A 13324-nucleotide genomic window follows, 5' to 3' on the forward strand; every position below is an offset into this window, starting at 1 on the left:
TGTTCAGTGAACACACCTCACTGCATATAACTACCTTTTGTGTTGAGTGAACCCACCTCACTGCATCTAACTACCTTTTGTGTTGAGTGAACCCACCTCACTACATATACCTACCGTTTGTTTTTTAGTGAACCCACCTCACTACATATAACTACCTTTTGTTTTTAGTGAACCCACCTCACTGCATATACCTAGCTGTTGTGTTGAGAGATCCCACCTCACTGCATCTAACTACCTTTTGTGTTGAGTGAACCCACCTCACTGCATATACCTAGCATCCCCCCAGATGGACAAAATGGACAAACCAGGTAGAGGAAGAGGTAGAGGCAGACCCAGAGGAAGGCCACCTGGCAACGGCAGGTCTGTGCGAGGTCTTGTTGATGTGATTTTGTGCGGCCCTGGGCCAAAGTACAGTGCTCAGAAGAAGGCACGTCCCATAACTTCCCAAGATTGTCAGGACATGGTTGACTATTTAACACAAACACCTCATCTCCCGCAGCCACCAGCGCTAGTACAAGCAGCACATCCGCTACATTTGACACTTCGCAGGAGATATTTGGTGTGGAAGTAACTGATTCACAGCCAATACTGCTGCAACAAGATGAGGGCACTAAGCAAGTTACACCACCTCATACGTTTGAGTTAGGTGGCGATAGTATGCACGTAATATGTGAGGAGGGGGATGATGAAGTACCTGGTGTTGGTGCAGTTTTTGAGGTGTTTGAGGAAAGCGAAGCTGGGTAGGAGGATTATGATGACGATTACATGGATGCCACGTATGTTCCCAATAGAGGAGATGACCAGGGGGACAGTTCAGAGGGGGAGTCAGAGAGGAGTAGGAGGAGACGAGTCCATGAAAGAAGCAGAGGGAGCTCGTCCTCAGAAACAGCTGGGGGCAGTGTCCGGTGCTATGTATCGCCAGCTATGGACAGCCAGCCAACATGCCCTTCAACGTCAGCTGCTGATGCCACCGTAGTGCCATCACCCCAGGGGGCTCTGCGGTTTGGAATTTTTTTTAACGTGTGTGTCTCAGATCGGAGCAAAGCCATCTGGTCTCTCTGCCCCCCAAAAATTGAGCCGTGGAAAGGCCAACTCTCACGTAGGGACAAGTGCTTTACGAAGGCACCTGGAGAAGAAGCACAAACAGCAATGGCAAGAACAAATGAGGAAAATCAGCACCCAAAAGACAAGCCACCCTCTGCCTCCTCTTCCTCCTTCAGGTGCAGCATCTTCAGCCACTTTCTCCCTTGCACCTTCACAGCCACCCTCCTCCACACCGCCTCTGCCCTTGAGCGGTTCCTGTTCCTCTGCCCACAACAGCCAGGTGTCCGTGAAGGAAGTCTTTGAGCGGAAGAAGCCAATTTCTGCCAGTCACCCTCTTGCCCGGCGTCTGACAGCTGGCGTGGTGGAACTATTAGCTCGCCAGCTATTACCATACAAGCTGGTGGAGTCAGAGGCTTTCCGTAAATTTGTGGCCATTGGGACACCGCTAGGGAAGACACCAGGCCGCAATTATTTTTCAAAAAAGGCCATACCCAAACTGTACCGTGCAGTTGAGAGGCAAGTGGTGTCATCTCTTGCGAAGAGCGTTGGGTCAAGGGTCCACCTGACCACGGATGTCTGGTCTGCCAAGCACGGGTAGGGCCGCTACATTACGTACACAGCCCATTGGGTCAACTTGGTGACTGATGGCAAGTAGGGAATAAGTGGCTGCGCAGCGGGCCAACTTGTGACACCTCCATGGCTTGCAGGCAGGCCTCCTGTCACCTAGTCTCCTTCTCCTCCTGCTACATCCTCTTCGCTGTCATCCTCCTCCTCCTCCTTGGCTGAGTGGCAGTTCAACTCTAGTGGTGCTGCCATCTCCTCCTCTCCAGCTTCACAGCCCCATCTCCCCAGAGCCTACGCTGCATACCAGGTACGACGGTGTCACACCATTTTAGACATGTCTTGTCTCAAAGCGGAGAGTCACACTGGACCAGCTCTCCTGGCTGCTCTTAACATAGGGGTGGAGAAATAGCTGACCCCGCACCAGCTGGAGATCGGCAACGTGGTGTGTGACAATGGCAGCAATCTCCTTTCCGCTTTGAATTTGGGAAAGCTGACACATGTACCCTGCATGGCACATGTGCTGAAACTGGTCGTGCAAAGATTTGTGTCAAAGTACCCAAGCTTAGAGGACGTCCTGAAGCAGGCCAGGAAGTTGTGTGGGCATTTCAGGCAGTCTTACACGGCCATGGCACGCTTTGCGGACATTCAAAAGAGAAACAACTTGCCGGTGAGACGTTTGATATGCAATAGCCCCACTCGCTGGAATTCCACCCTGCTCATGTTCTCTCGCCTGCTAGACCAGGAGAAAGCCGTCACCCAGTACCTGTACAATTACAGTAGAAGGACACAATCTGGGAAGATGGGGATGTTGTGGCCCAACAACTGGACACTGATTCGAAATGCATGCAGGCTCATGCGGCCGTTCGAGGAGGTGACCAACCTGGTGAGTCGCGCTGAAGGCACCATCAGCGACTTGATCCCCTATGCTTACTTCCTGGAGCGTGCCGTGCGTAGAGTGGTGGATGAAGCTGTGGAGGAGCGTGAAGAAGAACAGTTATGGCAGGTGGAGTCGTGGGAGCAATTTTCATCCGAACCAGATGTTTCCTTAACACCTGCGGCAGCACAGAGGGGGGAGGAGTAGGAAGAAGAGGAGTCAGACTCAGATGCTGAGGAAGGTGTTTCTGTGGAGGAGGAAGAGGAGGCGGCAGAAGAACAATCGAAGCAGCCTTAACAGGGGGCGTGTGCTGCTCCACGTTCCCGTGGTATTGTTCGTGGCTGAAGGGGAGGAAGAGGACTTACGTAACGTCACTCAGGAAGAGCAAGAGGAGATGGATAGTACGTCTGGATCCGACTTTGTGCAGATAGCCTCTTTCATGCTGTCCAGCCTGTTGAGGGACCCCTGTATCAAAAAACTCAAGGGGAATGACCTGTACTGGGTTGCCACGCTACTAGACCCTCGGTACAGGCACAAAGTGGCGGACCTGTTACCAACTCAACAGAAGGCGGAAAGGATGCAGCACTTGCAGAACAAGCTGGCAATGATGCTTTACAATGTGTTTAAGGGTGATGTGACAGCACAACGCAATAAAGGTACCACTGGCAGTAATCCTCCTCCTCCCATGTCCACGCAGGCAAGGACAGGATGCTCCAGCGATCTCATGGTGATGTCGGACATGCGGACATTCTTTAGTCCAACACCTTGCCATAGCCCTTCGGGATCCACCCTCCACCAACGCCTGGACCGGCAGGTAGCCGACTACCTGGCCTTAACTGTGGATGTAGACACTGCGAGCAGCGACGATGAACCCTTGGTCTACTGGGTGCGCAGGCTTGACCTGTGGGCTGTGGCCAGAGCTGTCCCAATTTGCCATCCAACTTCTCTCTTGCCCTGCCGCAAGCGTCCTGTCAGAAAGGACCTTCAGTGCAGCTGGAGGCATTGTCACTGAGAAGAGAAGTCGCCTCTGTCACAAAAGTGTTCAGTACCTCACCTTTATCAAAATGAATGAGGCATGGATCCCGGGGGGCTACTGCCCAACCGAAGACTAAGTCAGTCCCCACACACAGCATCTCTGCCTGCAGGCCGCTTGCCTTCTCCACCAAATAAACCTTCCAAGTTCTCAATCTTCATAACAATTTTTTATTGTATCAAAATTACACACAGTTCCCATAAAACCCCCCATACCCCCCTTAAAAAAGCCTGCCTAGAACATGGAGTGCTCCTCACATACACACACCAACCACACATGGAGCACAGTCTCTGGCCAGATCCCGCTTTTCAAAGAGCGTGGGTCAATTGAGAATTCCCCTATACATGTGCAATAATTGGGCAGTTAGGATCAATAATTCCAATTGTCATCGCATTGTCCTAATATAGATGGTATTTGCAGCGATCGTGGTATCTCCTACCAATCTTGACTATTCAGTCCAATCAGTTGGTTGTCATATAATTACTCTTTAGGGCATTAGCTTCCCATTCGGTATATTAGTATCACCAATGCATCTTGGACATATAGGAATTGCTCTCCTTTTTATGCTCACCAACTTATGTGCATTTGAGAGTGTCTCTTTAAATTTCATCCACGCTGCACAGCAGCACTCACCACGCTTCCATCTCCTTGTGTCATCAGCACCTTCTTGGGCTTGTGACTGCGGCGTCCCGCAGCTCATGCTGCCCTGACTCTACGACTCCCGGGGTTCCGGCGATTTGTCTTTTTTTTTCTGGCCGGCCAGACTCTGCGCTCCACTCATGCGGCGAATGATGCCAGGCTACACGCTCTCGCTCTGTCGGCTTGGTGACCACGCCTGCATACGCGTTACGCCCACTTGGTCACATGGGCTTCGTCAGTGCATAGTGCTGTTAGTCTCGTCGAGGGGGCGTTTTACTCATCCTTTTATCTTCGTCATCACTGCTTTCCCAGCCTTCCAAGCTGTTCCTATTAGATACATGACATTACGCTGCCCGATTTCTTTTTGATTGATCTTTCCTCCATCTTTCCACAACAGCATTAATAATAAATATAGATTTTAGTATAAATCTGTGACTATCATAACTCATTATTACAGACCCTCTTATTAGACCTGGTATTTACATTGTATCATTGCTCAAATCACCCAATCATCGTTTCTTCTTACCCACACACACATACAATCTGCATCACCCATGTTTCTATTGTTTACCTAGATACCTATCTACTCCTCAATTTATTTTGTATCGTTTATCAATTGTTAACTGTCTGTGCGTGGCCTCAGAAACATGCTGGCAATGACAGTATAATCACATTATTTTTCTCAATCTGGCAAAAACACTGCCAAAAATGAAATCAGTATTTAACCTCCTGGGTACAACGTTCCCAGAGTATGTATTCACCGACTCTACTTGATATAGAATTTTTTCATAACCCCCCCCCCCCCCTCTTAAGCTTTGCCTAGGCTTAATAATGCCCTTAAAGCTTAACAAATTGGGGTTACTATCATGAATGAAATATAGCAAAATGAGTGCCCAATGGGCTATCTTCATTTGCATCTTTTATATTTGCCACATGTTTGCCTATTCGCTTTTTCAGCAATCTACTAGTCAAGCCAACATATTTCAAGCCACACGGGCACCTGATCATGTATATTACCCCTACTGTATTACAATTTATAAATGTCCTTATATCGTAACATTTATCTCCTTTGGCATTCTCAAAAGTTTACGTTTTATCTGCCAATTTACAGTAGGTTCACTTCCCACACGGGTACATTCCAACTGGGATTGGGCGCATAAATCCCCTACCCTCAATACCTTTTTTATTAGGTCTCAAATACACTTCAGTTTTTACCAGTGCATCCTTGAGATTTGGGGCCCTTCTAGCTGTCATTGCTGGATAAGACCCCACGATTTTGGCAAGCACTGGATCTTGAATTTTTAAGGCCGCTGCTAGCAGCGGCTGCTATACTAATTTTTCTGGTGCGTGTACATGCCTGCCTAATTTTTCTGGCTGCACTGCAGGCGGCTGTAACAAAAAAACAAAAGGCATGTACATGTGCCCATTCCCCTTCGTGATCATTACCTTGCCGCAGTGAAGGGGCTTGCGTATCACAATGAAGCAATGACCGCCGGCTATATGAGTGTCTCGGGTGGGGGTGGCACACCAAAGATAATAAGGTTGTTGCTTCATTGTGGTCAGACCAAATTTGATCAGCTGGACAGTCACTGTTGTTCTATCATTGAGCTAGCACAGCCCGCGACCATATGGCCTGGAAAACCGGCCTGCACTCTGGCCATGTTGCGCACCAGTCCATTACGGCCGTCACTACGCAAACAGCTGTTTGCGGTGCGTTACACAGTGAGTTTAGTGTGTCAGTGTGAAGCAGTACTCTAATTACACTCCCTGATTGATGTATACTCATGCAAGATGTTTTAAAGCACTTAAGCCTGCAATTTAGCATTCAATGTGATTTCTGCCCTTAAAACGCTGCTTTGCGTCAAATCCAGATTTTTCCCCGGGACTTTTGGCGTCTATCCCACTCCGCCATTCCCCCTTCCAGGTGTTAGACCCCTTGATACATCTTTTCCATTACTTTTCTGGCCAGCATAAGTGTTTCTAGTTTTCAAAGCTCGCCACCCCATTGAAGTCTATTGCGGTTCGCGAAAGTTCGCGCAAACCGAGCTTTTGCGGAGGTTCGCGAACTGAAAAACAGGGGTTCGGGCCACCTCTACTGTGTGTGTGTGTGTATATATATATATATATATATATATACAACACCTAATAATAGGGGATGCGACCCCTGACCCTAGGGACCGCTCAGGGACTTTTGGTGGGCAGGAGGGGTCGCATCATAAAAGGAGAGCGTGGCCGCAGATCGGTGGGGAGGGGGGACATTCTCCTCCTCCTTCACCTTGGGCTCTACTCTCAGTGCGCCCCCTCCTGCAATCTTTAGCGACAGCGGGCAGCAGCAGCGGCGGCGGCAGGCAGGTCACATACCTTCTTCACCCCGGAGGTCTCCCATCAGTAAGTGCTTCATGTCACATCCTGTGTAAACAGGAAGTGACATGAAGCTCTTAGACATCGGACACCTCCGGGGCGAAGGAGGTATGTGACCTGCCTGCCGCCGCTGCTGCTGCCCGCTGTCGCTAAAGATTGCAGGAGGGGGCGCGCTGAGAGGAGAGCCCAAGGTGAGGGAGGGGGAGAATGTCCCCCCTCCCCACCGATCTGCGGCCACGCTCTCCTCTTATGTTGCGACCCCTCCTGCCCCCCAAAAGCAGGGGGACCCGGGGATTTCTAGTTACGCCCCTGATAGACAGTATATATTCACAGTATATATATATGTATATATATATGTATATATATATATGTATATATATATGTATATATATATATATATATATATATAATATGTATGTATGTATGTATGTGTATAGTGAATAGGCGTACAACGTTTTCACAAATGACAAAAATAGAGCAATCCATGTGGCCAGTAGTGTTTTTTCCATCCCACTGAGTACGTGGTTGTTAGCAGTGAAGAAGAAGAACAAGCACTCATTGTGAATGGAGATTACAGCTTGTGCAGTTTATAATTATGTGTCTATATAACAGTAAATGAAGGAAGGACTAAGGTGTAATTGTCTTGGCTTCAATTATTGTATTTGTGGAATATTGTACAAAAATATCATCTATTCATGTATTACATGGAAGATGCTATAGAATTAAAAACAAAATATATAAAGAACCAGTCCCTTCTGCTGCTGAAAGCTGACCTGTAGGCTCTCAGAAATGGTAACTCCATAACATTTCTTGTTAGGTATATTGTTATTTTTTAGCAAAAAGACACTGGCTTTTTATAAATTGGCTGGTGTTTCTTTGTCAGTGCACTGTGATATAGGGTGAGGCAGGGGACTTGCTAGGATCCTAAAATATGGGGAACCATGGAGAAGGGTAAAGTGTGGTGCGCAAAGTGGGCCCCTGTGAGAAATGGGGGGAGCCATATTCTGGAAAATGGGTGTGGCCATGAAGTGGGCATAGCCAACTGTAGCATAACAGTGTAACTCAAAAGGGCCTTGAGATTTTACCCAAAACAAGGTTTTTCCCCCCAAAGAACACACATATAATATGCCAGCATTTTATCCACAAAAAAACGCACAACAATGCAGCGTTTACCCCATGATGTGTGGTTTCACATGCCAGATGTGCAGACGATAAATTGGGTCGTAACTAGAAAACACTGGGCCCCCTGCAAAACTTTGGATGGGGCCCACTCCCCCCCCCCCTCACTTTCTGGACAGGTAAACTTAGAACCAATGTTATTCAATTGGCTAGTGCACTCTTGAATGTGTTTTCCCCATGAAGATAAAAACAAACAGCAGTGAAGCACTGCACATATTTTCTCTATCCATTACATTAGCTTCTGTGATAAAACGTGCATGTTTTCACACATACAGACACACATGGGGCTTGATTCACAAAAGCACGCTAGCATTTTGCGTGTGTTATAATGCGCATAATGGTTTGCGTGCAAACGGGAATTTTCACACACAAACACAAACGTTTTCACAAAAACTGTTATGCAAAACTCTAGAGGGGCGTGATAAGCATTAGCACGCTTTTGTGAATGAAGCCCATGGTGTGCAGAAACCGCATACAGAAAAACGAACACAGAAAACTGACAGACAAGAGTGCTCCCAGCAGGGGATGACTGGAACCTTTTAGCCTAGGGCAAACACAATCTAGAGGCCCATTTTCATGGCAGCCCCAGCCCAAATGATGCCCATGTGCTATATGCCGGTAGTCACGTGGGGCGCCAATGTGAAAATACAGCAAGGACACTTGAGGGACAGCGTGACAGGTATAAATGAACAGGTACCGGGGGTCTCATATTACATTTGGAGGAACAACTGACGGGGGTTTCCGTCGTACCTGTGGTTCGTGATTATTGCACGCTGTTACCACCGCACACCCTATCAACCACATTGGCTTTAGATTTCCCAGCATCTCAGATCAATACATTGACCAATTTCTGCCCGAAATCAGTCAAATCGTCGATTGGGCATGCTTGTGGCGGCACCGATTTTCATATGATTCGATAGTTATCGGCTGCCAAGACGACCAGGGCTGTATTTAGGGTTTGGGCTCCCCTAGGCACCCAAAACCTATGCCCCCCCCCCCCCCCGAGGAGGGCGTTGGCGGCAAAATGGGAGAGGTCACATACTGCAGTGGGCGTGTCCATAACATACAGTCGGTGTGGCCAATTAAAATTTCCTGGTAAGAGTGCAGTCCAAAGTCGGTGGGGCCACGTTTTCTCCCCAGGTATAAGTAAAGTGACCCTAAAAAAGCAAGTAGGAAATGTTCCCCCTCCCCCCCCCCAAAAAAAACAACAACACATTAGCCAGTGTTCTCTGGCACAAAATAGTGGTAGGTATTAGATTGTGAGCTCCCCAGAGAAAAGTCAGTGACATAACTATGTACTCTAATGTGCTGCAGGAGATGTCAGTGCTATATAAATACATAATAATAGTATGGTAGGACATTAGACTATGACTTTGGTAGGATTAGAGTGTGAGCTCCTCTGAGGACAGTCAGTGACATGGCTATGTTCTCTGCAAAGTGCTGCAGAAGATGTCAGTGCTATATAAATACATAATAATATGGTAGGACATTAGACTATGACTATGGTAGGATTAGATTGTAAGCTCCTCAGAGGATAGTCAGTGACATGACTACGTACTCTATGAAGTACTGCTGAAGATGGCAGTACAATATAGTACAGCAGTATGGCAGCACGGTGGCATAGTGGTTAGAGCTCTCGCCTTGCAGCGCTGGGTTCCCGGTACGGATCCCAGCCAGGTCAACATCTGCAAGGAGTTTGTATGTTCTTCCTGTGTCTGTGTGGGTTTCCTCCCACATCCCAATAGCAAACGATACAGATAAGTTAATTGGCTTCCCACTAAAAATTGGCCCTAGACTACGATACATACATAGACATATGACTATGGTAGGGATCAGATTGTGAGCCCCTCTGAGGGACAGTTAGTGACAAGACAATGGCCCATATGCAATTCACTTTTTCTCCCGAGTTTTCGCCTAGGTGATATTTTTACAACTTGTCATAAAATGCCTTTTAAGTCGCCAGCATGCAAGAAAATACTCAGAATACATTTGATAGTACTTTTTCATCAACTTTTTGGTACTTTTTTAATTGTAAAATGCTGAAAATTTAGTTTACAGGGAAGATGAAAATTATCTCCTAGGAGATAACTCAGGTGAAAAAGTTAATTGCATATGGGCCAATATACTCTGTACAGCGCTGCGTAATATGTTGGCGCTGTATAAATTAGTATAAGTACAGTATGAAGTAGCCAGGTCTATAGGTGTCCCCAGTATAGATAGCCAGGTCTATAGGTATCCCCAGTTTAGGTAGTAATCATGGGCATAACTAGAAATCACTGGGCCCCCTTGCGAAAATTTGGATGGGGCCCCCCCATAGGTGCCAAATAATCGTAATGGGGCAGCATTTCACCATAAAATAATCGTAAAGCAGCAATGTTTCACCAGAGAATAAACGCAATGAGTGCAACATTTCACCAGAGAATAATCGCAATGTGTGCAACATTTCAGCAGAGAATAATCGCAATGAGTGCTACATTTCAGCAGAGAATAAACGCAATGAGTGCAACATTTCACCAGAGAATAAACGCAATGAGTGCAAATTTCACGAGAGAATAATCTCAATGAGTGCAAATGTCACCAGAAAATAAGCGCAATAAGTGCAACATTTCACCAGAGAGTAATCGCAATGAGTGCAAATTTCACCAGAAAATAATCATACAGTGAGCAGCATTTCGGTGAGAGTTGGAAGGAGGGTTAGAGAGGGTGGGCAGAGAGAGAGAGACATAGGGTAAGCAGATAGACAGGTACAGAAAGTGTTAGGGCTGGTTCAGACGGACGCTTGAGGAGCGCTTACCGCAAGCGCTCGGAACGTCGTGTTAAACGCTCCCATTCAAGAGAATGGGAGCGTTTGCACTGAGCTTTTACACGAACGCGGCGTTTGGGTCTCGATTTTCGCTTGCGTTCATGGCCGCCCTGGAAGCTACATGTAGCTTCCAGGGGCGGCCAACCGCGATGGGTAATGTCCCCCTAGGGAAATAAAAACGCTGACCGCATCCAGACGCGACAGCTGCTGAAAGCCTGACTGCGCAGCAGCCGCACGTCATCAAACGCGACGCCGCGCAGACGTCCATGTGAACCAGCCCTAACAGTGTTCAAGAGAGAAGGAGTATGGGCAAAAGGAACACAACAGAGCATTGTACATTACCTCCTCCCCTTCTGTCATGTGTATGGCTGGCAGGCTGTCTCTGTGCACTCTGCTGGGCTGGCTATGGCAGCTATGTTCCTCTGGGTGTCTGTGAGGCAGGCTAGAGGCTGTCACTGGCAGGCTCGGGCTGCAGCTCCTCTCTCTGCTGTCATGGCTGGCTGCTCAATCATTCACTCGCTCTGTCTCCTCGTCTCTGTCCAGCTCTGGTATTTCCCGCCGATGCCACACATGGTGAAGATGCAGAGACGTCAGGCCAGCGTGAGTACACCTGATGTCTCTCTCAGCATCAGGGAGCTGTAGGGGGAGCAGGGGAGGAGGAAAAGGGGGGAGGGCCAAAGCCTCAGAACTCCGGCTGCTCTTTGAGCCTCAGGGTCTTTCTCAGTTATGTGGTTGGCAGCGAGCGGAGTTCTAGGAGCCTCTGTGACCTGGACTAGGTGGCTGGGGCCTGCTGCCTGTGACCCTGGGCTGGGGCAGCTGGTGGTGACCTAATGGCTGCTGTCTGGGCCGCTGGGGCCTGCTGCCTGTGACCCTGGGCTGGGGCAGCTGGTGGTGGCCTGCTGGCTGCTGCCTGGGCGGCTGGGGCCTGCTGCCTGTGACCCTGGGCTGGGGCAGCTGGTGGTGACCTGGTGGCCTGCTGCCTGTGACCCTGGGCTGGGGCAGCTGGTGGTGGCCTGCTGGCTGCTGCCTGGGCGGCTGGGGCCTGCTGCCTGTGACCCTGGGCTGGGGCAGCTGGTGGTGACCTGGTGGCCTGCTGCCTGGGTGGCTGGGGACTGCTGCCTGTGACCCTGGGCTGGGGCAGCCAGTGGTGGCCTGCTGCCTGGGCGGCTGCGGCCTGCTGCCTGTGACCCTGGGCTGGGGTAGCTGGTGGTGGCTGCCTGGGCGGCTGGGGCCTGCTGCCTGTGACCCTGGGCTGGGGCAGCTGGTGGTGGCCTGCTGCCTGGGCGGCTGGGGCCTGCTGCCTGTGACGCTGGGCTGGGGCAGCTGGTGGTGGCCTGCTGCCTGTGACCCTGGGCTGGGGTAGCTGGTGGAGGCCTGCTGCCTGTGACCCTGGTGGTGACCTGGTGGCCTGCTGCCTGTGACCCTGGGCTGAGGCAGCTGGTGGTGGCCTGCTGGCTGCTGCCTGGGCGGCTGGGGCCTGCTGCCTGTGACCCTGGGCTGGGGCAGCTGGTGGTGGCTGCCTGGGCGGCTGGGGCCTGCTGCCTGTGACCCTGGGCTGGGGTAGCTGGTGGTGGCCTGCTGCCTGTGACCCTGGGCTGGGGTAGCTGGTGGTGACCTGGTGGCCTGCTGCCTGTGACCCTGGGCTGGGGTAGCTGGTGGTGGCCTGCTGCCTGTGACCCTGGGCTGGGGTAGCTGATGGTGACCTGGTGGCCTACTGCCTGTGACCCTGGGCTGGGGTCGCTGGTGGTGGCCTGCTGGCTGCTGCCTGGGCGGCTGGGGCCTGCTGCCTGTGACCCTGGGCTGGGGCCTGCTGCCTGTGACCCTGGGCTGGGGTAGCTGGTGGTGGCTGCCTGGGCTGGGTGAGGGCGCTGGCTGGGTACCTGTCTGTCTGGACGAGTGGAGCGCTAGGTAGCGTAGCTGGGCGAGTGGGCAGGCTGCCAGTGGACTAGTAGCTGAGACTGAGAGAACTGGCTGGGCTGCAGCAGCTGCTTCATGTGTCTGTCTCCCGAGTCCCGACCTCCTCGTGCTGTCCTCCTGTGTGATCTAAAATGGTGCCGGGAGAGGAGGAGGAGGAGACACTTTTCCCAGGCTCGGCTAGTCCATTCAAATGGGGGGGGGGGGGAGCATAGGAGGCCAAGGCCAATCTACTTCATAGCCTGTTCAGTGCTCTGCCTCTGTCAAGCCACGCCCCCCTCCCCGTATGTGCTAGTGGCCATGGCTGGCTCATCACTCAGCCTGGCAAGCAACTGAGTGCGATGAGAGTCAGACCAGAGGAAACCATTGTGGATGGTGGCGGCGGGGGAGCGCTTGCAAACTGTAAGGAGACAATAACTGCTTGCTGCAGCGGCGCTCCCCCCCCCCCCCCACACACACACACACACACGCACACAAAATATATAAATAAATAATTTTAAAAAAAGTCAGAAGGGAAAAAGAAAAAAAAATATTATTATATTAAACAGTGGCCACGGGTGCCTCTTAATAGATACGGCCCTGAAGACGACAGATATATGGCTACCTTAATTCCCCAAATCACATGGCACTTTCCTGATGAACAGCTTAGCACATGGACAATTTATTGTTAGGATAGAGATTAGGATTGTGGGAATAGGGATAAAATTAAGGGAAAATATTAGGTGACTGCCAGGGCCAGTTCTGGATTTTTGGAGGCAAACTTGTGAGGATGCACCTCCTCCAATTTGGAATGATCGCACAGCACCCAAAAAATGTCACCTTCAATATGGGTAAGTAGGTTGCCTGGTATAGGTGTCCTCTGTATAGGGTAGCCAGGTATAGTTACTCCCAAGTGTAGGTAGCTAGTATAGTT

The 13324-nt window shown here is 50.1% G+C and overlaps 1 long non-coding RNA gene across 1 annotated transcript in view; it reads right to left on the reverse strand.

Annotated features, from left to right (window-relative positions):
* The window catches only part of LOC137522663 (uncharacterized), a 33077-nt gene extending 21943 nt beyond the window's left edge, over window positions 1-11134 (reverse strand). The window contains exon 1 of the long non-coding RNA XR_011022389.1: window positions 10840-11134. This is a non-coding gene — a long non-coding RNA (uncharacterized lncRNA). The remainder of the gene's footprint in view (window positions 1-10839) is intronic.
* Between the last annotated feature and the right edge of the window lie 2190 nt (window positions 11135-13324).

This window comes from Hyperolius riggenbachi, chromosome 6 (genome assembly GCF_040937935.1).
Source record: "Hyperolius riggenbachi isolate aHypRig1 chromosome 6, aHypRig1.pri, whole genome shotgun sequence".
Lineage (NCBI taxonomy): Eukaryota > Metazoa > Chordata > Amphibia > Anura > Hyperoliidae > Hyperolius > Hyperolius riggenbachi.